This window comes from Telopea speciosissima, chromosome 3 (genome assembly GCF_018873765.1).
Source record: "Telopea speciosissima isolate NSW1024214 ecotype Mountain lineage chromosome 3, Tspe_v1, whole genome shotgun sequence".
Taxonomy (NCBI): Eukaryota; Viridiplantae; Streptophyta; class Magnoliopsida; order Proteales; family Proteaceae; genus Telopea; species Telopea speciosissima.
The window spans coordinates 53,208,945-53,234,102 of NC_057918.1; the positions used below are offsets into that span (position 1 = coordinate 53,208,945).

At 44.2% G+C, this 25,158-nt stretch overlaps 1 long non-coding RNA gene across 1 annotated transcript; it reads left to right on the plus strand.

Moving 5' to 3' along the window:
* The first annotated feature begins 6,867 nt into the window (after nt 1-6,867).
* Nucleotides 6,868-7,823, plus strand: LOC122656322. Its single transcript, XR_006332083.1, has 3 exons — nt 6,868-6,994; nt 7,448-7,589; nt 7,707-7,823. It is a non-coding gene; the product is annotated as an uncharacterized LOC122656322 (long non-coding RNA).
* Nucleotides 7,824-25,158: the final 17,335 nt, after the last annotated feature.

Sequence of the window (25,158 nt, forward strand, 5' to 3'; positions counted from 1 at the left end):
CGTACGCTATTATATTGGGACAAAGTGGGCGAGCGATGTATATTGGGACCAAAGATGATCCAAGTTACCTGTGAGAAGCTAGATTTGATACACGACCATATCAAGGCGGCTCAGTCGAGGTAGAAGAGCTACGTCGATGTTAGGCGTAAGGACATAGAAATTGCTATTAGAGACAAAGTTTTCCTTCTTGTGTCACCTACCAAAGGGGTGATGAGGTTTGGTAAGAAAGGAAAATTGAGTCCAAGATTCATTAGACCTTATGAAATCTTGGCTTGCATCATCAGGTGGCTTATAGATTGGCACTGCCACCATCATTGGTAGGAGTCCATGATGTGTTTCATGTATCGATATCGAGAAAGTATGTATCCGACCCAACGCATGTCTTATCTCAAGAGTTACCTGAGCTTGCTGACGATAAGACTTATGAGGAGAAACCCGTGGAGATTCTAGAGTGCAAAGAGCATAACCTCTGCACCCGCACCATTCCATATGTGAAGGTGCATTGGAGCAATCACACAAATCAAGAAGCATCTTGGGAGCTAGAGAGCAAAACATCCTCACTTGTTTGGACTATTAGGTATGTCAAATTTTGGGGATGAAATTTCTTATAAGGTGGGGGGAACGTTACATCCATGCCCAAACCTGTACTAATTGAGCTTACGCATAGGTCCGAAACTCAATTACGTCAGTGACCTCTGGGCCATTACCATTAAACCAACACACAAGATCATCAGCCGATCGAACGGTAAACCTATGAGGAAGATTCCTCGATAAGAACTAGGGGAGGTTTGTCGATGAGTGGAAAGTACTTGACCTTCATCCATATACATGCTAAGGATGTGAAGGATTTTGAGGAAAGTACATGAAAACACCTTGCTCGGATGAATGAAAGTACGTAACCTAACTAGCATTTACCCACACCTTTCCCTTAGTATTTTGTATGCCAATCATACATAATCATGCCCCTCCTTTCATTTACAAACACCCATGAGAAAAATCCCCAAGCTTTGGAGTTCAGATCTGTAGGCTTTGCCCTTGTGGACGATGCAGCACATGATCCGCAAGCATCATTTACACAGGCTAAAGCAGCTCAGAAATTTGGTTTATGCTATTGGTTTACTCATACTCGAGCCTAGGGCTCAATCCCAAGCTAACCTAAGCTACTTAAGACCTAAATGACCTAACCAAACCCCCAGGATGATTGATCTAAACCTATTTGGAATATAAGGTGTTTTAAACATATTTTAGCCTTAGAACAACCCCAAACCAAACACACCCTTAAGCCCTTAGCCAAATTAGGCAAAATCCTAGTCTCCTCATTTCTCTCATTTCCAACACTTGAGAGAGGAGAGAAAATATGGAGAACTGAAATAGAAGAGAGAAGGAGGAAGAAGAAGGAGAAGCCCCAACCCCATGGAGCTACTCTAGAGCTCCATCCCCCACCTCAGCCAGCTCTAGGGCCTTGGAGCTCGTGGGAAGGAAGGATTCCAGCTCAACCTTAGCTTAAATGACTCCCCCCTTGTTGTCCTAGCTAACCTCCATTGTAAGCAATCTAACCTATATGATTTCTAAGCTATTTTCACTAGAATTTGATTGGAACCTATCCAATCCTTAGCCAAACCATAGGGCTTCTTACCCTACTATGGTAGACCTTCCATTGGATACTAGAAGCATCAATTGATGACCATGGATCACTCAACCCTAGCCCCACATCTTGGTTACCATAAAACCCCATTATAGAACCTCCAATTCGGAGATTCTTGATGATTGGAACCCTAATTGAATTGAATCCATACTTTACCATTTTAGGAGGCTAAGAATACTCCCCTATTGACCCTTTGCAGGTCCCATGACATTAGGCCAATTTTGGGGTCAAGTCTAGCAGAAAAACAATAGAAATGGTCCTTGCAGATGATGCCTGTGAACGATGGAACCATCATCCACAGACACAGTCCATAGAGACCAAAGGTGTTATAATCGGAGTTTGAATTAGGGATTGGTCTCCATACCTTCTCTCACTTACTGTACACTTGTATTATGACTTTCTAGGATAACTTATACCTGATTACAAGGGTATACATGTACACGAACCCAAGATCACACATTACGACGATTGTGAGTGGATTAAACACTTGGACTTAATTTTGGGAATGTTTTCGTGATTGTGTCAAATGCCATTCATGCATGTGCTATTTTATATATGCTGATGTGTTATGATCATAATGCATGCTATGTAGATTTCAATTCTTTATTAATTTATGAATCATGCTAAATGTGTTGAGCAATTATCATGTTGAATGCTAAAAGTTTAGGGTTGGATATTTATCATGGAATCGATGTGAATGATGAATGTATATCGAATGATAGTTATGATTAATGAATGTGAAATGATGATGAAATGGATATGTGTTTATGCGATGAGTGTTAGTGATGGAATCCAAGTGCCGTAAGTGGGCATCGGACTTGTGATTGCCATGAGAGTGTTATGTGAATGTTGAGTGGGTAATGGATGATTGAGATATGTGAACTGTGGAATGAGATAGGGTGGTGACCGGCCGACCGGCACTTCAGTGCCATAATGTTGTGTGCTTATGTGTAAGCTAGAAGGGGGCGAGAGGATAGCCCGGCCACCGTGATTTGGCACTATAGAATCACCCTCTACGCTACACATCGGCATACTCTCAAATTGCATTAGTTGTTTGCTGGTTAGGCTATGTTATACCCAGTACTACAACCTTTACCGACAGGGGTATAGGTGTCGAGGATACCCAAGGGTCCCGATCGTGTTTTCAGGGTAGCCCACCGTGAAGTTCAGGAGTCGGCGGGTATTAAGGACTGAACACCAGGACGGGGTTTGTATTGGGAGTTTACGGATAACTCAGTGAGGATTTCGGTACCGTAGGCTTCCATAATGGCATAGGTTTGACATTGTCGGACTACCATCCGATTTATGGCATTGAATGCCAGGGATGCTACCTGAGTTCTATGGTAGTACTTGACCTGACTTAGATTTGTTGTTAGGAGAACAATCAACGAATGCATTCATGCATCATATATGTTATTACACTTGCTTGTGTCGTTTAATCGTTCACTGGGCTTAGTGGAAGCTCATCCCTCAAGGGTCCTCTCTTTTTTGATATGGATGCAGGCATGGTGGACCCGATTGAGGCTGAGTAAGGCTATCAGTGTCGTGACGGATATGAGGCTTGGGGTGTTCCTAGTGAGGAGGAGCACGGTGCAGGCTGTACCTATGATACATGTGCTTATCGGGCACAATATTACGGGGCTAGAGGCCCATTGAACTCTTGCTTTCTTTTATTCTATTTGGGGAATGTAATTAAGTATGATACAATTACTTGTTACAATTATGGTATAGTTGTTAAATATTGTGAATGTTAGAATAAGACGACACTTACATATACGATATCACCTCTTTAGCTTTCGAATTCCGTTATCCTAATTATATATTTATATGCTTCCACTGCGACTTTGATTATGATTACATTGTAGGGATTAGTGAACATGGTACTGCAAAGTGAAATCCTTAAGATTAGTGTGGAATACTGAGGGTATTTCAGTCACACTACCAGTGTCTTGGGAATGGGGTGTGACAATAATACCAATAATTTGGGCTACTCTAATTCTCCCTTGGACAACACTTCACCATAGAACTCAAAATTCACCAAGTGAAGGTGTTTTTAAGCTAAGGACTAAGAACCAAAATTCAAGGCTCAAGTAAAGACTAAGAGAATTGTTCAAGGATCATCCTCAATGTGAAAGGGGTGTATTTATAGTTGTAGAGGGGTGTGTGCACTCCCAAATTTATGCTTGGATCTTGGCTTTGATCTGAATCGTTAGTGAAGTATCAGAATGGGTGTCTTTTCATCGGCAGTGGGTGTTTGGTCAAATTTATGGCCAATGGGGTATGGACAAGTGGTTTATTGCTAAAGGATGAGTTGTTTGGGCCTAATAGAGCTAAAATTCGCATCTAAATTGCCAAATATAGGCTTGGGCATAAAAGGAAGTGCATTCAGAGCTAATCATGGCAAGATTTGATGTCTTAGATTTGTACAGAATAGTTAGTGAATTGGGGTCAAGTCAACATCGAAGATGGGGTATGTCAACATCGAAGATGGGGTACGTCAACATCGAGCTGCTATCGACTTCAATGTAGGTATTTTTGGATGTTGGTGTGAATTGTAATGTCCTAGTCTCGAGATAAGGAAAAGGTGTAACCCTCACAGATGCTGACCGTAAGGTTAGATATATTTATCATGCAATACGATTATTAATTCGACGCGATCCATTAATCACTTTCAATTACTCATCATCCTTTGATATCTCAGAGTTCTTATCACAGCCGTAAATATTATTAATGTAAATCACAAATATAAGCTCACTGTAAATAACCTCAGGGTATTCAACACAACGGAAGTATTGAAAACTTTATCACATATAAACAATATCCTCAGAATAATTACACACACATTCCCACTTAATACAAGACTTAAATACACTAATATGCCGATGGGCTTTACAGTTGGAGTTCCAAAAATCCAACAGTAGCAAGTCCTCGTGGTAATCCTGTAAAATGCTACAAAGATAGGTCCCCAAGGGGTAAGCTACACAGCCTAGTGAGCAAAGCCTACTCTAAGACACACTCACCTATCACAACTCATCAATCAAACATCGTATAATTTAAAATAATCATATGCCGAATTTTCCTTAAAATTTACAATTTGAAATATTATTCTCATTTAAAAAATAAGGGCTTTCGAAAACTCTTTCTCTTTCTCAAATCGACACCACCCCATACTCATGGTGATGTGGTCACACATTATAGTTACACACAATATATAATTTCAAAACCATGGTCAAAATCATTTTCCACCTCCACACTCATTTTGGGGAGAGGTCACATTAAAATCCGTCTCAAAATATCACTCAACATAGCATCACTTGCCATTCTCACATTGTAATGCCCCAAATATTGAAATTTAAGTGTCTTCACATTTATTTCTACCCAGGGGTATTTTTATAATTTTATACCTCAAGGGTAAATTCATAATTTACTACTACCCTTTCTTGATGCCTTTATGAGTAGAACCTTCTTTGTTGTAACCTTGTTTTAGTTGGGATTATGATTTATATGATATTTTAAGGTATTTAATGACAGTCTAGCTCCTTATTTAATTAGATTAATATATATATATATATATATATATTTACTAAGCACCTAAGGGGTTTAGCCTAGTAGTTAGAACCTTAGCTGGGTTTAAATGAAGTTTAGGGTTCAAGTCCCACTAGTTGCATAAGAGATATATATATTCTTTTTATTTTTTTGGGGGGGAGAGCTACCATGGTCAGACCGTGGCAAGGGAGGAGAGAAACCCCCCATACGTGGACAGCAGCTGGATATAACAAAAAAAAAAAAAGGAAGGTGAAGATTGAATTGAGAAAAATAAGAGGGAAACAAGGAAAGAAAGAAAAGAAAATCTTAGCGGTTGAGCAAGGAGAAGGAAAACAAGAAGAGGAAGAAGAAGAAAGAAAGAGAAGAAGACTAGGTTAGTATTTTATTGTATGTTTATTTTTATTTTTATTTTTTTTGTGCAGTCCACCATTGAGTGGAGTGTGCACTAGATTAGTATTTTATGTTGGGACAGCATGTGAGAGAGCTTGATGGGGGTTATTTTCTCAAGGGAATAGGAGACTGATTTAGGATTTAGGCTATGTATTTAATGGGATGCATATTACATTGCAGGGTTGGGATTCTCCAGTGTACGTGGAACAAAGAGGACTGGTTTTGACTCAACTATGGACTGAGGTAGGTGGATTATAGTGAGAGTAAGGGTGTCAATTTGGAACCGAAACCGTGTACCGAAACCGAAACCGCCCGTGTAAAACCGTACCAAATCGCACCGTTGCAAAAACGGTACGGTACAGTATAGTCAAACGGTTTTTGACCACGGTATGGTACGGTATCGATATTGGGTACAATACCGTCGGTATGTACCATTATCGTACCGTTATACCAAATTCATACCGAAACCATATCGTTTTTTAGGGGTATATTTGTAAAATCAATTTCTAAATCCTAAGACCCTAAACCCAAATCCCTAATTTCTTAACGGCTTAGCCTCTCGTCCTCTCACGCTTGCGACTTTCAGAGTTTGAGACTTTGAGTCTCACAGTAATGGAGCATTTCACGCTTTCGATTTTCAGAGTTTCAGACTTAGTCCCACAGTAATGGAGTAATGGAGTAACCTTAACCTCTTCAAAGTTCAAACACAACTCCTCTCAGAAGGGTCATGTTCTTCAGTTTAGCGAAAACCCTAACAACGGAGGCGGAGATTTATCAGGTACACAATGATTCTCTCTCGTTCTTGGTTACCTTTGAGTGTAGTTGTGTTTTTTTTCAAGTGAATCACTGGAAAATTTGTGAAAAATTTCAGTTCGATTTCGTTCTCTGTGATGTGGTTTCTTCTATTTTCTGATTTATTTCTTCAAAGCTGTTGCTGCTCTCTCTCTCTCTCTCTCTCTCTCTCTCTATATATATATATATATATATATATATATGGTGCGTTTAAAGATATGTTGTTGCTGCTCTCTCTCTCGTTCTTGGTTACCACTGAGTGTAGTTGTGTTTTTTTTCAAGTGAATCACTGGAAAATTTGTGACAAATTTCAGTTCGATTTCCTTCTCTGTGATGTGGTTTCTTCTATTTTCTTATTTATTTCCTCAAAGCTGCTGCTGCTGCTGCTCTCTCTCTCTCCCTGTGGTGTGTTTAAAGATATGCTGCTGCTCTCTCTCTCTCTCGGTCTTGGTTATTTTTATTGAAGGTTGTTCATGTACTAGACCAGTGCTTGACTTTGTTATTTACTGCAATTGCATCCATAGGTTGGTAAAGCCTGGCGGAGTATTGGTTTACCGTACTTGTTCCATAGATCCTGAAGAAAATGAGGAGCGAGTGACTGCATTTCTTCTTAGGCATCCGGTAAAAGCTCCTTACTGGAGATCTTTAAACTGTCTATGTGCTTTATTCCTCGATGTTTTGTGTCCCTGTGAAGAGCGAAGATGATTCCAAGGGTAAATTTGAACTGATTGTTGTCTCTGTTGTATGTAAGACAGCAAGGACAAATATTATATGTAGAAACTCAAACATTGACGAACCACCTTATTTATCTGGACAATCCATTTTCTATACTTTTTAGACTGATAAAGCCCTGAATATTGCAATATGTGATGACCAAAGCAGCAGAAATCTGTTCATAATGTTTCTGAAATACAAACAGAATGCAGCTGCTTGAGTGGTCAGGATTATTTGGTCATGGCTAATGGCTTATGATAAATATTTTGGGCTAAAAAGTCCTAACCGATGGCAAATGGAGCAGTGTTTTAGTTTTGGTGAGGCACTACTTAATGATTTCTCTACTTTATTCTTTTGTAGGAATTTCACATAGATCCCCTGTTGATGGATATGTTCCACCCGAGTTTGTAACAGATAATGGCTTCTATTTCTCGAACCCTGTGAAACATTCTCTTGATGGATCCTTTGCAGTTCGTCAGTTACTGTCCTTGTAGAATAGCATGTAAGATTTAAATTCTACTATTATAATGACTGAATTTTGGTTGGGTTTTACTTTTCATATTTTCGACGACATGAGGTTGATGTATTTTTTAGCACCACATAAACACTTGTCTTTCAGAATGAGTGCCTAACAGAAGGCTTTTGCAGGTGATGCATAACATGGCCGAAGCAAAGTGAGTGGGTCATCATGAAGATATACTTGCGAGTACTGTTTGAGAAATGCTTCATGTCATTAGAAACGGAAAGATTGGTATTCCACATGAACAGAATTGATCTGAAGACAAGACAGAGAAGGTGAAAGCAGACAGATGGAGGCCTGCTGCTGAATGACAAGCTCTATCTGCAAATGTATTATCTGACATCTTGAAGAGCATTGGATTGGGCATCAATTCCTAAATTTGCTGGCTTGCCGTGAGTGAATTGAAATCCTTCTTTGGCCAATTGCCAGGTATTGGAAATAGTGAGGCATGGTTTTTCTAGCCCTTCAAACTTTATTTTATTGATAAAGACAGAAATTAACATAGGCTTTCTTGAGTTGTTGATGTGGTTTAGACTTTAGAGCAAGAGAGAATATTTTTCTTATGTCAATTTGTTTAGTTGTCATTCAATGTTCCATCACATTATCTGAGTTGATAATTGAATATATTAGCAGGTGTTTGTGTTATTGATCCCATATTCCCAGAGTATTTGGAAAAGGGAAGCACTGATGGACATACTAGGCCATTGAGAGGTTTTGTTGAGGCCCATGCAGATGATGGCCTTCTTGAAATCTTTGGCCTAAAGCAAGGATAGCATGCTTCATTCGTCATGGTGGAGCTTATCTCTGCCAAACATATTGCACAGGCTGCTGCACTTAGGCTAGAAATTAGAGGTGGGGAATGGAGAAAAGCTTATTTGCAGATGGATGGGGAACCATGGAAACAGCCAATGGACAGAGAATTCTCAACATTTGTGGAGATAAAAAGGGTGTCTTTTCAATCGCTAATGATAAATGGAGATTGATTTTTCTGGCTTACCATTGATTTAGGGTTTACATATTGCAGTAAGTTCAAAATTAAAATTAATTTTGGACACCATGTAAAGCTGTTTAAATTCTCACTAGGCTTGTAATTAATGTTCTGCTGCTTAATGACTAGTTTCTCAAAAAAAAATTGGTTCCAATACCGAATAAGCATCATTTCTAATGCCAGTAAAAAAAAAATGATTTTCAAACCATTTCATGTCGAATTTATATTGTTTTTATACCGTTTTTTATAAAAATAGAATTCATACCATTTTTGTATCGTATGCATACCGTTTTTGTACCGTATGCATACCATTTTTATATCATACCGAAATCGTACCATGTGTATATCATTTTATATACCATTTTCATACTGTACCATGATGGTACGGTTGCGGTATTGAAAATAGGACTTCTAAACGGTACGGTATCGATATTGGGTACCTACTTTTGGTACCGTACCGTTTTACCTAAATCGTACCGGTTGACAAGCCCGAGTGAGAGTACTTCACAACGTGTGTGTGTGTGTGTGTGTGTGTGTGTGTGTGTGTGTGTGTGACATAATAATCAGTATGCTAGTATACATGCGTTATTAAGTGTGACAACGCCATGCCGTTTCCAAGCACTGTGATGAATATGTATGCTGAATTATATGTGAACTGTTAAGTGTATTGATTTCATGTTATACTATGTATTATAAGGTATACATGTCAAGGAATATATGTTCTGTTTAGTGAATTCATCCCATGTTAATACCATGTAATATACTATGTATGCCTGCTGAAACGAAGTACTGTAAAGGGTAATTACGCACCATTACTTTTATATACTTTATGATACATATTTGCTGGAATGGAATACCGTGGAGGGTAATTACCTATTGTTATTATCATTAAGTGTGTCGTATATATCTACTGAAATAGAGGTATTGTGGAGAGTAATTACCTACTGTTGTTAGTATATAGTGTGATACCTGCTAAAATGGGATACTGTGGAGGGTATTTGTCTATTGTTAATACTATATATTATGTTGTATAAACATGCTAAAATGGAGTATTGTGAAGGGTAATACCTAATATTATTATCAAGTATTATGTGTTATATGCTCGCTAAAATAGTGCATTGTGGAGGATATTTATCTACAGTTGTTACCATGTATTATGATTTATATGTGAGCTGGCTTACAATACAGTTAAGTGTATTAAATTGACATTAAATACACTGCATTGCTGAGATGCATTTGCTAAATCCATCAGGCTGAAGTTATTATTATTATGAAATTTTGAAATGAGTACTGCTGAATCAAGTGTCCTTGAGATTATTTTGTGATATTCTGGAAAACAAATTTCTGGGGATATCTAAGAATTTGATTCTAGAGTGTTGTGATTCTAATTGGTTGGAGAAATTGAGGATTAATAGGCTGTACCATGCCGGTGGAGAGTCATAGCCACCAAAGGGGTTGTGTTCCATTGGCCACGAAATTATACCCATTGTACACAAGGGAGTTGTCAGTGGTGTATTTGTAATCACAGAGTGGGTGACAAAAGAGAGTGATTATGGTGGGGTTGTGTTTCCCTCGAGAGATGGGCGGTGGCAGTCTATTTCCCTCAGTGCCAGCTGGAGTAATAAAGGGTGTCATAATGGAAGGGGTTTTAATGAGGAATATTAATTTAGAAATACTAGAAATAATTGTTTGACATGTGTGAATATTTGTTAGGTTGTGTGTGTTGTGCTCTTACTATTATTTATTCTACTGAGTTGTTTAGCTCACCATTGTTTTATGACATTACAGAGGATTGAGATGGAGGTGATTATGGTAGAGTGCTTGAGGGTGACTTGAGGATGTGATATTTCAGTTTTCAATCTACTTTTAGATGGATGTATTAGGGAAATTCCTATTTTGTAAACTCTGATATTTGGGGTTTTAATTTCTTATGACTTTGAATAACATTAGATTGCCACCAGTAGGATTCTTATGGTTCTAACCATGATGGAAAATAATTTATGTTTGATATTTGGTTATTGATGGTTTATTATGAAAATAATATTTGTTTAAGCGATCGTTTGATCAGTGCCCGTGAGGGTTGGACCCCTACTTTTATTCGGTTTGGGTCACGACAATAATGGTATCAGAGCATGGTTTTGGGGTAGAGTTTGGTAGCATAAGGACATTGATAAAGAAATTATAGTGAAGCATAATATACCAACATTGTAGGATGATTGATTAGTTGAAAAAAAAAAAACGTTTAGGAAGTTGCGGCCAACCACCTTTAAGGGTACCACTGAGATGCTGCTGGAGGTGACGCGTAGGCCGGAGAACAAGATGATCTGGTGAGAGTGATCGAACAGTTTAGGAAGTTGCGGCCAACCACCTTTAAGGGTACCACTGAGACGTTGATTGCTAAGTCTTGGGTGTGAGAGATGGAGAAGATCTTCAGACTGATGAGGATCACTAATGAGATGAAGATGGAGTGTGCCACTTTCATGTTGCAGGGAGATGTTGACTACTGGTGGGAGAAGACTAGGCATGTACTTAAAGGGGGGGGCCCAACCGATAACTTGGCAGGGTTTCCTAGAAGCATTCAACGACAAGTACTTCCCAACCCCAGTCCATCGGTAGGAGGCAGAATTTTTGCGATTATTGCAGGGGACCTATACTGTGGCTGAGTATGAGCGAAAATTTGAGGAGCTGGCTCGCTTTGCACCACGATTGGTGGACACAGATGAGAGGAAGGCTAGCCGGTTCGAGGATGGACTGAAACTGGAAATTAGAACGGTGGTTGCTACCCATCAATCTACTAATTACAGTAAGGTGCTGAGGAGAGCTCTGATTGTGGAGAGCAGTAGCAAGGATGTTAGTCGTCCAGAAGCAAGTGAGCAAAGAAAGAAATTCAAACCAAACAACTACCAAGGTGGTACTGCTAGGGGAGGACGAGATTTTGGTTCCAACAAGAAACCCTCAGGGAACTGGCCCAAGTGTGGAAAGGCCCATTCTGGTGAGTGCCATCAAGGATTAGTGATGTGCTACAAGTGTGGAAAGATGGGGCATTATGCTAATAACTATTCAGAACAACTAAGGGAAAGAGTTTGGTACAAGTGTAAAAAGGCAGGACACGTGATCAAAGATTGTCCTGAATTGTCCAAACAGAAGAACTAGGGTAATCAAGGAGGTCAGAAGCCCAAGACACAGGGGAGAGTTTTTGCACTGACAGAGTTAGATGCTGAGGCATCACCTGAGGTGGTGATAGGTACACTTATTATCTCTAATCGACCAGCATATGTTCTGTTTGATTTTGGGTCAACTCATTCTTTTATTTCACATGCTTTCTCGACAAAGATAAATTTAGAGGGAAGCTTTTTGGATAATGAGTTGTCTGTTGCTACCCCATCTTGAGAAGGTCTGTTGCTACCCCCTCTTGAGAAGTTATGGAGTCCTTTATGCTTTTTGAATCCAGCACAGTGAAAGTAGATGGTCATGATCTAGCTGCGAATCTATTTTTGTTAGACATGAAGGACTTTGACGTGATTTTAGGTATGGATTGGCTATCTGCATACCATGCTAGTATTGATTGTTCAAGGAAGGAAATTGTTTTCAGACCTCTGGGTGGAGCTGAGTTTGGGTTGGTGGGTGCTACAGCCAAACCATTTCCACCCATGATATCGGCCCTAAAAGTGAAGCAGATGCTTAAGAAGGGGTGTTGGGGCTTTTTGGCCAACGTAGTTGATGTTGAGGCCAAGGGGCCGATTATTGAAGGAATTCCTGTTGTTCAGGAGTTTCCAGATGTATTTACTGCAGACTTGCAAGGATTACCACCTAATCGAGAGGTTGAGTTTACCATCGACCTTGTTCCTAGTATGACGCCAATTTCTAAAGCACCATATCAAATGGCCCCGTCAGAATTAAAGGAACTCAAGGAGTAGTTGCAGGAGTTGCTTGACAAGGGGTACATTCGCCCCAGTGCATCACCGTGGGGTGCTCCCGTGTTATTTGTGAAGAAGAAGGATGGCACAATGAGATTATGCATTGATTATCAGGAGTTGACTGGGGTCACTATCAAAAATAAATACCCGTTGCCCCATATTGATGATTTATTCGACCAGTTGCAAGGAGCAACAATTTTCTCGAAGATTGATCTTCGGTCGAGCTATCATCAATTAAAAGTGAGAAAGGAAGATATCCCCAAAACGGCCTTTCGAACGAGATATGGTCATTATGAATTTATAGTGATGCCTTTTGGGTTGACTAACTCACCTGCTGTCTTCATGGATTTGATGAATCGAGTATTCTATAAGTACCTAGACCAATTTGTGGTTGTTTTCATCGTTGATATCCTGGTCTACTCTAGGAACATTGAGGAACACAAAGAGCACCTAAGGACTGTGTTGTAGATGTTGAGGGAGGAAAAGTTGTATGCTAAGCTCAAGAAGTGTGAGTTCTGGTTGGACAGAGTCGTTTTCCTGGGTCATGTGGTATCGGCTAAAGGTATATTGGTGGACCCTAGCAAGGTTGAAGCCATCATCAACTGGACTAGACCCACTAATGTGTCTGAAATTAAGAGTTTCTTGGTGTTGCGTGTGAAAACCTCTGTCGCCCGGTTCTCCCACGGATGAGCCTGCAAAAATCGAGTGAGCGTAAGAGAGCTGGTGTGGCTCCTACCAAAGATTCTTCGACGCTCAAGTCAGGTCTCCAGTGCAACAGTGTAACATCTAGTAAAAAGTGAGTTGAGCATGTGAACTCCATACCTGGGTATTTATAGGATGAGATGAGGCGGTTGGAGGAGTCCTTGCATGGTAAGAGTCCTTCTTTGGTAAGGCTCTTTCACACGGAGCGATATGGAGAGTGATTTTTGAGGTCGGACTCTCACTATGGTAGGAGTCCTAATGGGAGTATGATTCGATATCGCGTGGGATAGTGGCTTGGTCCTTATCCCATAATTCTCGGGGTGTGCTGATGTGGCACAACGATCTATGGTGCGCCGTTATTAAGGTTTCTAGGGAGGGCTCGGCCTCGGACAATCGTGGTCTCACTGCTCGACCTCGGGTGGTCGTGGCCTCAGTGCTTGGCCTCGGTGTATATGGTATGGAGATTTTATTCAACCATGTAGGAGCTCGGCCAAATCATGGTCGACCTGAGTGGGCTCTGCTCAAGGCTCGGCTGGCCTGATGCTCGGCCATTGAGCCCGGCCAAGCCGGAGGTAGGGAAATCATCCCCTTGGTCTGGTGTTTGAGGTGGCACCGCGCACCGTGTGTTCGACCCAGTTCTCGATGGACCTCAGCTCGGCCTCAGTGCTTGGCTAGATAAGGACCCAGACCATGTCACTCTTCCAACGGCCGGTTCGATTCGGCATGAGACAGCTGGTGTCGGTCCCAGTATGTCCACATGGCACTTTCTGGTTGGTGGGGGATTCTATGACTCATTACAAGCCCCCCACTCATCAAAGGGCGGCCTTAGCTTGGCTTTCATGAGTACGATCTCTGTCTGCTGACTGTTCTCCCCCAAAGGCCAAGTCTGAGTTCTTCTTCTTCTGCGATTTGATGTTGTACGGACTGACAGTTGGGGTGTCAGTGCCACATCACTCGGAGTCATTATAGCGCTCGGGAATTCGAATCGTCTTTTGATCTGGACCGTTGTATTTGGCTGAGTTCTTCTTAGCAATCGGATCTCGGTAACTCGGAGGCTATAAATAGGCAACCCTTCTTCTCTCATTCTTCACTGTTTCAAATCTTGGAGTGCTCGGCCAGCTCAAAGTCTTCAGCTCGTCAAGTGCTCGGCGCCCTCAGCTTTTTAGTTCGTGTTCATCTCGTCTTTGAAGCATCCTCAACTAGTAAGTCCTCTCTGCCCATTATGTCAGTCGGTAGTAGACAGGAGGGCGAAGCACTCGCCAGAGTGGGTGAGGGTGTGGGTCCAAGCTGAGAGCTTGCCGCCTGTTCTCCCATCATAGACTTGTTGGGCTCGATCTCAGACAAGCCCGCCACATTGGAGTCCCGCAAGGCTGATGCTGCCGAGGTCCCCCTAGCCCTGGAGTTTGGCCATGAGGCTCAGCTAAATCCTGAAGATCGAGCTGAGAGCTCGGGTTTGTCTTCAACGGACGACGATGAGTCCGTGGGAGAGAGGTCTTCCCAAGATGGGGTCGGCTCGGTCGACTCTTCCATCGATGTACCCGCGCCAAAAGAGGGAAGCATCGGCACAGTTGAGAGTACGGTCACTGAGGCCGACCTCGAACATTTGAGGGCTACCTATACCATTCCCGAGAACATCCGCCTTCGAGTCCCCAGCCTTGGGGAGATGGCATGCTTCATCCGGCCCTGTGAGGTGGCCCTATATGAGATAGCGTTCAGGTACACTTTTAGGTTCCCAGTGGTCGGACTAGTGGACCAGATCTTGGACCATCTCCACCTCTCTCTAGGTCAACTGACGTCGAATGTGTGGTTGTTGTTGTATGGCTTCCACATCTTCTTCCACGAGATGGGCCGAGCCGCGAGCGTGGCCCTCTTCTCTCGGCTCTATTACTTGAAGAAGTCCTCGGAGAAGGGGTGGTACTACTTCACCCGCCGAGTAAAGAAGGGTTTGGCTCTGAGCAGTCACAAGTTCTTGGTCGGGGTGCCGACCTTCAATAAGTACTGAAAGCCTCGGTTCTTCTTTGCTTCTATCCCCGACTGCCCCTTCCGAACCGAGTGGAAGGAGATACATTTGGGTTATGTCAATAGGGTATTGCCTCTGAATGAGAACGAGCTGATCTTGCTCGATCTGATTCTTCAACAATAGCCCTTCGACGTCCTGCAACTCCTTAATGAAGGGTTTCTTCAAAGGTGGAACCTGATCCCTAGTAGGGTATCCGAGCCGAGCTCTTGACTTGTATTTTTCTTTTAGCATGCTCTAATTTCTCTTTCTTTCCTTTGGCAGTGGTCGGCCACATACCCCCGATGGACTCAGCTCGTTTCAAGGCCGAGGTGGCCGAGGATAGGAGGAGAAAATATGCCGAGAAGAAAGGGATGAAGGGCAAGGGAGTGTTGCTGAGCTTGAAAGACACCGTGGTTGGCCTTGAGACCGGGAAGGGTAAGGACCCCACGGGTTCGCCGAGAAAAGGGAAGGGTCGAAGGGGAGAGAAGAGCCCACTGAGGGATGGGAAAAGGCCAAAAATATCCATCAACCCTCACGACTGGGAACCTCCCTGGGGTCCCCTCGCCTCCAGATGTTACTCGGTTGGCCTTAGGGAGGGCCTCGGCTAGCAACGTCCCGGTTCGGCCTAGCTAGCGTCTTTTCCCCGAGGACTCTGCCCTGACCTCTGCCGTGCATGCCAAGGAGTGGCTTGACACTAGCTGGCTTCCCACGGACAAAGAGATGCTCGAGAAGTTGTCCGATCCCAAGCTCCTTTCTACTCTATTTCAGGGCTTTAACATGGTGAGTTCCTGCTCGGCTCCTAGTAGGTGATCAGACCTATTGGGCTCGGCTTTTGCTAATGCTCAGCTGTCTTTTTGTAGGGGGTTTCCAAGGTGGTGGAGACCCTTCTCTGGTTTGAGCGGCTCCTGACCGCGAATTCCTCCCTCGAGGTCCAATGTGAGCAGGCCAACAAGAATGCTCGTGAGGCTATCTTGAAGCGTTGCAAGGCCACAGAGAAGCTCAAAATCATTGAGGATGAGGTCCAGAGCCTCAAGGATGAGGTGACCCAGCACAAGAACGAAGCCGAGCCTTTGAGGGGTCAGCTCAGTCGCACTAGAGAGAAGGCCGAGGCTGATCTAAAATGTGCCTGGGCAGAGGCGGTGAGTGAATACCTCTTGTCCGAGGATTACGCTGAGGGGTGCCACAGTATGAGGAAACCTTCTTACGCCGAAGGCTATGATACGGGCCCGGCTGATCTGTTGACTGAGCTTCGCGCTGCCTACCCCAACCTCAACCTCTCCCAATTCGACGATGATGCAGTCACCGTGGTGGATGAGCTGGGAAATGAGGAGGGGGTTGAGGTTGTGCAGACTTGGGCCACCGAGGTTGTCCCAGTGGCTGCCACCTCCATCACCGTCGAGGACCCCCATGACCCCTCAGCCGAGCACACTACCGAGGTTGCCACCGAGGATGTTCGTAAGGACTCCGCCGAGGAGACCGTCATCTGAAGACCTTTACCCTTTTTGAGTCTGTTGTACTTGTCCCCGTGCTAGGGGTTTTTGTTAATAGTTTTTTTTTTTTTTTAAATGTACTGACTGAGCCGAAAGGCCTCTCTTTGTACCGCACCGAGCTATCGGCCCCTAATGAATGAAATTTCTTTTCTTCCAAATTTGTTTAAGTGTATGAGCTCAGCAATTGTCTCTCTTTTTTTTTTTTTTTTGTCGACGTTATTCTAATCATCCGAGTGCCGAGGCTGGGCAGTTCCCCCAGTCGAGGTCAGGAACTTTGCTGCTTCTAACCACGTCGTATTGGGTTGTCGACTCGGTCTGGGTGCTAGGCCGTGTTATGCTTCGATGGACCGAAGTCAAGCTTTTCGTCCGATCTTGTATCCTTAGCTAACTTTCCGTTTTGAGCGATTAGCTCGGGTTGGTAACACTCATGGCTATGCGGCCGAGCCGTCCTTGTGGTCGAGCTCAATGCCTTATAGATTTTTGTTCGATTTTAGCTTCGGTACGGCTCAGCCGTGGTGTGAGTTTGTGTTTGTTGGTCCGCCAGCCTTCGAGGGCTGGTCTTATGACCTTGTTGCTGCCTAGGAGGGTCGGTCTGAGACGTCGACCAGTCTATGAGGACTGGTTTCATGACTCGGCTGCTGACCTATGAGGGTCGGTCTTGGACGTCGGCCAGTCTATGAGGACTGGTTTTACGACTCGACTGTCGACCTATGAGGGTCGGTGTTGGACGTCGACCAGTCTATGAGGATTTATCTTACGACTCGGCTGCCGACCTATGAGGGTCGGTCTTTAACATCGGCCAAGTCTATGAGGACTGGTCTTACAGCTTGACTGCCGACCTATGAGGGTCGGTCTTTAACATCGTCGGCTAATCTATGAGGACTGGTCTTATGACTCGGCATGTTTTAGATTCGAAACAAACTATGGAAGGAAGGAGAATCCTTATTCATTGACTTTCAAAATCGAAGCCGAAGCCGAGTACATAGGTGTTCGGACTGAGCCGAGCTTAATTGAAAATTTTCCTCGGGCTGAGCCAAGCTGAATAGAGTAATTATTGGAAAATTTTTTGAAAATTTTTTAAGTTCCACGGCCTCGATACCTTCTTGCCCCCAGAGTCTACAAGCGATACGCCCCTGGGCGGATTTGCTTGGAGACTATATATAGTCCTTCCCAATTTGGTACTAACTTTCATTGTTGCCATGGCTGAGATGCGCTGAGCTTTTTGAGGATGAGGTCTCCCTGGCGAAAGTGCCGCTCCTTTACTCTTACGTCGTACTACTTTGTTGTCTTCTGTTGGTAAGTTGTGTTCCGAAGCAAAGCATTCTCTCAAACTTCATCGAGGAAATCAAGATTGGCCCTGAGTTTGTCCTCGTATGTCCTTTCGTCAAAGTTGAGCACTCAATACGGCGAGGTCTTGACCTCTACAGGGGTGAGGGTTCAGTGCCGTATGCTAGCCAAAACGGGCTTTCTCCTATGGGTGTTCTCACTGTCGTCCGATAGGCCCAAAGAACGCTCGGGAGCTCTTCCACCCACCTTCCGTTGGCCTCATCCAACTTTCTCTTGATCCCCGCTAGCAGTGTTTGGTTCGACACCTCTACTTTCCCATTAGTCTGTGGATGAGCCACCGACATAGGACAAAAATCTATGTAGAAGTGCTTACAGAACTCTCAAAAGCTCGGATTGTTAAATTGCGCACCATTGTCAGTGATGAGCACTTTGGGTAGCCCGAACCGATAGATAACCTTGTCTCGAAAGAATTTCTCCATGTTCTTCACTGTGATGGTGGTCAGGGGCTCGGCCTCGACCCACTTGGTGAAGTAGTTGATGGCAACGACCAAGTACTTTCGATTTTTGGACGCCGGGGTAAAGTCTCCGAGAATATCCATCCCCCACATGGCGAAAGGAATCGGACTCAGCATAGAGGTCAGCGTCGTTGCAGGTTGGCTCAAAACTGGTGCGAAGAGCTGACACTTCTCGCACGTCTTCACGTATTTCATGGCTACTTCTTGTATTCTCGACCAGTAGAACCCTTGCCGAAGTATCTTGTAGGCTAATGCTCGGCCACCTATGTGGCTTCCGTATATTCCTTCGTGTACTTCAACCAACGGGTACTCGGCCCCCATCGGTCCAAGGCACCGGAGGAGCAGAGCCAAGATAGCTCTCTTATACAGTACACCGTCGATCATTGTGTACTTTACGGTGAAAATCTTGACTTTTCTCGCTTCATCTCGATTCTCGGGGAGTTGGTCATTCTCCAAGTAGTTGACGATCGGGTCCATCCAGGTCTACTCGTTTCCTCGATGTGTTTGACACTTTCTTCTTATAAGGAGGGCTTCTCAAGAATCTCTATGCATACCAATCAGCTCAAATTTGGGAGGTCGGCCTTGGCCAACCGTGAGAGGGAGTCAGCCATGGCATTTTCTTGCCTAGGTACTCGGGTCATCTCAAAGTGCTCGAGCTCAGAGATCAGTGCTTAGGTTTGACTCAGGTACGCCACCATTCTTTTGTCCTTAGCCTTGTACTCCACGTTCACTTGGTTGACCACGAGTTGGGAGTCGCTTCGGACTTTAAGCCACCCAATGCCTATAGCCTTGCTCACTCGGAGCCCGGCTAAGAGGGCTTCGTATTCAGCCTCATTGTTTGAGGCTGGGAACTTGAATCTTAGGGCGTATTGTATGCAAAAACCCTCGGGGCTAACCAACATCAAGCCCGCTCCACACCCGACGTAATTGCTCGAACCGTCAATGTTCATGACCCATAAATATTTGACTTCGGGCTCGAACTCAACTGTTGCTGTTGACTCGGCCTCCCGCACCTCAAGGTCGGGTATGGTACATTCCACCAGAGCTTATCCTTTTATGGCCATCCTCGATTGGTATCTTATGTCATATTCGCTCAGCTCTACCGCCCACGCGATCAACCGACCTGACACATTCGGTTTGTGTAGTATCTTCTTGAGGAGTTGATGGGTCAACACCGCAATTGGATGAGCTTGAAAGTATGGCCTCAGTTTCCTAGCGGCTGTGACGAGGGCAAACGCCACCTTCTCAAATTTTGAGTACCTGGTATTGGCATCGATGAGAACATGGCTAGTGTAGTATATGGGCTTTTGTGCTCGGCCCTCCTCCCTGATCAGTACCGTACTAACCTCCACCGGGGTGGCGACCAAGTAAATTTGGAGTTCCTCTCTCGGCTCGGGTCAGGAGAGGAGCGGCGGGTTCTCCAAGTATTTCTTCAGGTCTTCAAAAGCTTGCTGGCACTCGTCGGTCCATTTGAAATCCTTCGGGCTTCGGCGGTTCATCAAGGTTTTGAAGAATGGGAGACACCTGTCGCCCGATCTTGACATGAACCTCGCTAATGCCGCGACTCTTCCATTCAGCCTTTGTACTTCTTGGACTGTACTTGGAGGGCTCATCTCCTGAATGGCCTTGATCTTCGTCGGGTTGGCTTCGATGCCCGGAATGGAGACCATAAAATTGAGAAATTTTCCCGAAGTTACGTCGAAGGCGAATTTGGCGGGGTTCAGCTTCATTTGGTTCTTTCTCAGCAGGCCGAAGGCGTCTTCTAGGTCGGCCAAATGATGCTCGGCCTTCAAGCTCTCCACCAACATGTCGTCTACATAGACTTCCATGTTTCTGCCAATTTGTGCATGGAATATGTAGTTCACCAACCGCTGGTACGTTGCTCCAGCGTTCTTCAACCTGAATGGCATGACCTTGTAGCAAAAATTTTCTTGGTAAGTTCGAAAAGCCGTGTAGGACTCGACATCTTCGTGCATTAGAATTTGATTATAGCCGGAGTATGCATCCATAAAGCTCAGCATCTCGTGCCCAATAGTGGCGTCGATTAAGAGGTCGATCCGAGGCAACGAGTACTCATCTTTCGGGCACGCCTTGTTGAGGTCGGTGTAGTCGACGCACATCCTCCACTTTCCATTCGACTTGGGAACCATGATGACATTTGCCAACCAAGTAGAGAACTTTTCTTCCCGGATGAACCCTGACCGTTGGAGCTTCTCTGCTTCTTCCTTGATCGCGGCTTGTCGATCAAGGGCATAATTCCTTATCATTTATTGGATTGGCTTTTGGCTCGGATCCACATGGAGTCTATGCTCGGGTATTTGCCTCTGTATGCCTGGCATGTCGGCGGCTGACCAGGCGAAGACGTCGGCATTCGCCTTCAAGAAGGTTCTGAGCTGATTCCTTTGTTCTTCGCTCAGCAATGATCCGAGTTGTACTGTCTTCGTTGGATCTTCATCGTTAAGGGAGAATGTGATGAGGTCTTCCACGAGTCTTCCGCGTCTTTCAGTGAGCTCATCCCACTGGTCTTCAGGGAGGTGCTCAACACACATTGCCATTCCTCGAACATTCCCCTTATTTTATTTGATGAAGGCGGCATAGCACTCCCGGGCTTTCTTTTGATCACCTCGGATTTCTCCGATGCTATTCTCCGTGGGGAACTTCATCTTTAAATGCATCGGCAAGATTATGGCTTGGAGAGCGGTCAACAATGGGCGGCCGAGTATGACGTTGAAAGCCACCATCGACAATACTACCATAAATTTGACTTGGATCGTCGCTTGACATGGAGCTTGCCCGAACGTGACCACTAGGTCAATTGAGCCCTTGATTGTGGCGACGGCCCCCGAGAACCCATGGAGGGAAGTTCCTTCTGGCTTGAGCGCATCATCGCCAAAGCCAAATTATTGGTACGCGTCTAGCAACATAAGGTCCACGGATGCGCCCGTGTCGACCAATACCCGATGAACGGGTCTCCTCGTAATTTCCACCTGCACCACCAAAGCATCATTGTGAGGCAGACTTATACCTTCGAGGTAGGCCTCGGTGAAGGAGATTGTTGCTTTAGACTTCGGCTTTTTGCTCGGCATCTCCGCGACCCCTACGAACTGCGCATTCGCCTTGGCCTTCCGTGTAGATTCTTGTCCGGGCCCTCCAAGGATAGTGTATATGGGGGCTCCCTTGTCATTGCTCGGCCCGGATCCATCATCTTTCTTTTCGGTTCGGTCCTTGGGCTCGTCGTGCCCGACCCTTCGGCCATCTGTCCTCGGGTTGGTCTTTCTCCTGTCGCGATCCTCGGGTCGCCGACCCCCACATTCTTCCCGGCCTCCTTTAACATACCGCTTTAGGTGCCCTACCTTGATCAGCTCTTCAATTGTCCTTTTCAATTGATAACAATCCCCGGTGTCATGATCGGTGTCCTTGAGGAATTGACAATACTTGTTGGGATTCTGGGATCACCCGGCCTGCATCGATCGAGGTCGACGAATGTACTCGTCGTCTTGTATTTATATCAGGATTTCTTTCTGCGACGTATTCAAAAGAGTGTAATCGGGGCTCCGAGCTTGGTCGATTCTCTCAGCTCGACGGTCAGTCTTGGGTCGCTTTTCATCTTTGCGGTCATCAGTCGTCGGCCTTTTCTTCTCGACCTTCCCTTCGTTCCCCTTTCGGGCTTGGAGTACTTCCGCCATGTTACAAATTCATTGCACCTCTCCAAGAGCTCAGCTATGTTCTTCATCGGCTTTCGGGCCAAGTCCTTGATGAGGTCCATATCGGAGAGCCCGTTGCTCATCGCAATATGGGCCGTGGCCTCATCCAAATCCTTGATGTCTAAGGACTCTTTGTTGAAACATGAGACGAACGCTCAGATCGACTCATCTGACCATTGCTTCACACTGAGGAGGTTGATCGTCGTCTTCTTGTGTTTCATGCTACTCTGGAAGCACATGACAAAGGCTCGGCAGAGTTGAGCAATTCTTGTTATGGAGTTTGGCAGCAACTAGGAGAACTGTGAGGTCGACGCGCCCTTGAGAGATGAAGGGAAAGCTCGGCAGGAGATGATTTTGGTTCCCCCGTATATGTTCATCATCGCATTGAAGTAATTGATGTGATCCATCGGGTCGGTGGTCCCATCATACTAGTCGAAGGGAGGAGGCTTGAACCCGATCGGCAATGGTGCAGTCATGATCTCGGGAGGATAAGGGTGTTGTTCGACTAGTGAGTAGGTGTCCGGGGTCGCCTGTTTTTCAACCCCTCAACTTGCTCGGCCAAGTCTCGTAGCCTCTTCTCCAGCTCACTTTCAGGTGCTCAGTCATTCAGCTCATCCTCCTGGTGCAAGTTGTCCTGTTCATTCGACCGAGGTCGGCCATTCTGCTCCCCAGCTTGGGATCAGCTTACCCGATCGTCCAGTCGAGGTTGGCCATTGTGTTTGGCTCGATCAACTTGGAAGTTGGACCCACGGGGGCTTCTCTACTGTTCTTCTCGGAGAGGCGGGCTTCGACACCGGGGGTTATGGCGAGATCTTTCTTCTTGCCTCGCGACACGTCTCCCATTTGGTTCCTCCCCTTGCTCTCGGTGCCCCACCGGCTGCCCGTCCTCTCCAAGTCGACCAAAAGATACCGACCATCTGGCAACCGATGCCGCTGGCTCAATCTCTCGTCCTGCTCTCGGGCTTTGATGATGCTCTAGCTCATCCAGCTGAGCACTCCTATTGGGGCACAGGGGAGGAATTTTCTGACGGGGTGGATGAGACGATGCTGCTCGACTCGGCTCAGCCCAAGGCCGGCCACCATTCTACTATAAATTCCCCCCAATGAGTACTGGTGCCAAGGGGGTGCCGCCGGGGGCTAGCCTAACAACCCGCCCTGGGACATCTATCCCACAAGAGTTTGCAACATCTCATTAGCGCGAAGTACTTGTAGCTGAAGGTCCATAACTTGTCGATTATTTGCTGGGGCCTCGGGATCCAAGTTCTCCAGTAAGGGCGGTGGCGTTGGTAGGTTCAGCCCTTTCGGATTAGGCTCGGTTCGGGGCCGACTGTTTGAGTTAAAATAATACCGCAAGCGTACGGGTCAATCGTAGCTACGGGTCGAACACGAGGAGATATACGCCACTCTATTTAACTAACTTAAAAGTAATGCAAAATGAACCAAATTAAAGTGTTAAATTAAACTAATTAAACTAATGAAAATTAATGCATCCTAACTCATAAGCATCTAACAAAATTAAGGGATTAAATTGGCGTCCTAACACATGAACATCTAACCTATCAAACTAACGTAGATTGGAAGGAATAACAAAAACACAGCCACACTTCATAATCACATAAAAAGAAATAAGGGAATAAAAGTGCATCCACATACCACAACCATATAAAAAAAAATAAAAGAAATAGAGGGAGAAGAAGAAGAAGACAGAGAGAGATAGAGGAGAGGGAGAATGAGATTGAGAGTTTAGATAGTAAAACTTGGATTTGCTTGCATGAATGTAATTGAAAAGCTTGAATACTTGCACAAACTTACCATGGCCTCCTCTTCTAAATCTTCAAGTCTTGTCATCAACTTAAGAACTTAGACTAGAAGGCTTAAAACCTAAACTAGAATTAAGAAATTACAACCCAATTGAAGACTTAAATTGAAATTAAAGCATAAACTAAACCTATTACAACCATTAAATGAAAATCAAAAAGCAAACTAGAACTTAGAAAAGCCAAAAATCACAACTTAGAAGGAGAAGAAGAAAAAAAAATTTACCAAGTGAATGAACTAAAAATTACACAAAAAACTGAATTAAAATTGAACTAGAAACTAACTAAAAACTGAACTAAAAAACTAACTTCTTACAACCCAAAGGGCAAGGGGTATTTATAGGGGGAAGAGAAGAGAAGAGAAGATGGAAGAGGGAAGTGTAGGAGAAATATTCCCTAAGAAAAGAAAATATTCTCTTCTCCTTCCTCTTTTACAATGCCTTGAATCCTAAGAAAAAAGGAAAAAAATAGAAAAAAGAAGAAGAGAAAATTGTTTACATAGAACTTCTATTTCTAGAAAAGTAAACTTCCAATTAGAACAAGTGCTTCCTTTTCTTTGTAGATATTTTCTCCAAGCAATAAAATCAAAGATGCTTTGACTTTTCAACTTTCTATAGGTGAGAGAATATCTTTTAAAATAAATCTATCCCAAATAGAATTTCAGAAGTGCCCTTGAGAAGTTGGAGGAGAGAGAGAGTAAGGGTGATGACTAGGATTCCTTCAAGAATAAATAAAATACCCATTATGTCCTTCAGAAAACGTGGAGTATGAGGTGCTTATATAGGCCTCACCACCGTGTTCCTTACGAAAAATCACCCAAAATAGACCCAAGTTTTGTCCAATTTGGAGTTCGGGAACCCAAGATATCTCAAGTTGAAGTTGGACTGTCCAGAGCCCTCCAAATGGAATCTTTCGGGTACAGGAAATATAATTTTTGGTTATTTCATTAAGGCCCCTAGAATCCGAACTTTCGCTTCACTTTGTCTCTGGCCGAGTATCAATAATTACAAATAAACCCCTATAGACCATTTTTGTGCTTCGTTACGGAAACGATCGTAACTTCTTCGTTTCAACTCGGAATCATGTGTCGTTTGAACCGTTGCGAAGCTGACTCGATGGGCTACGCATCCAA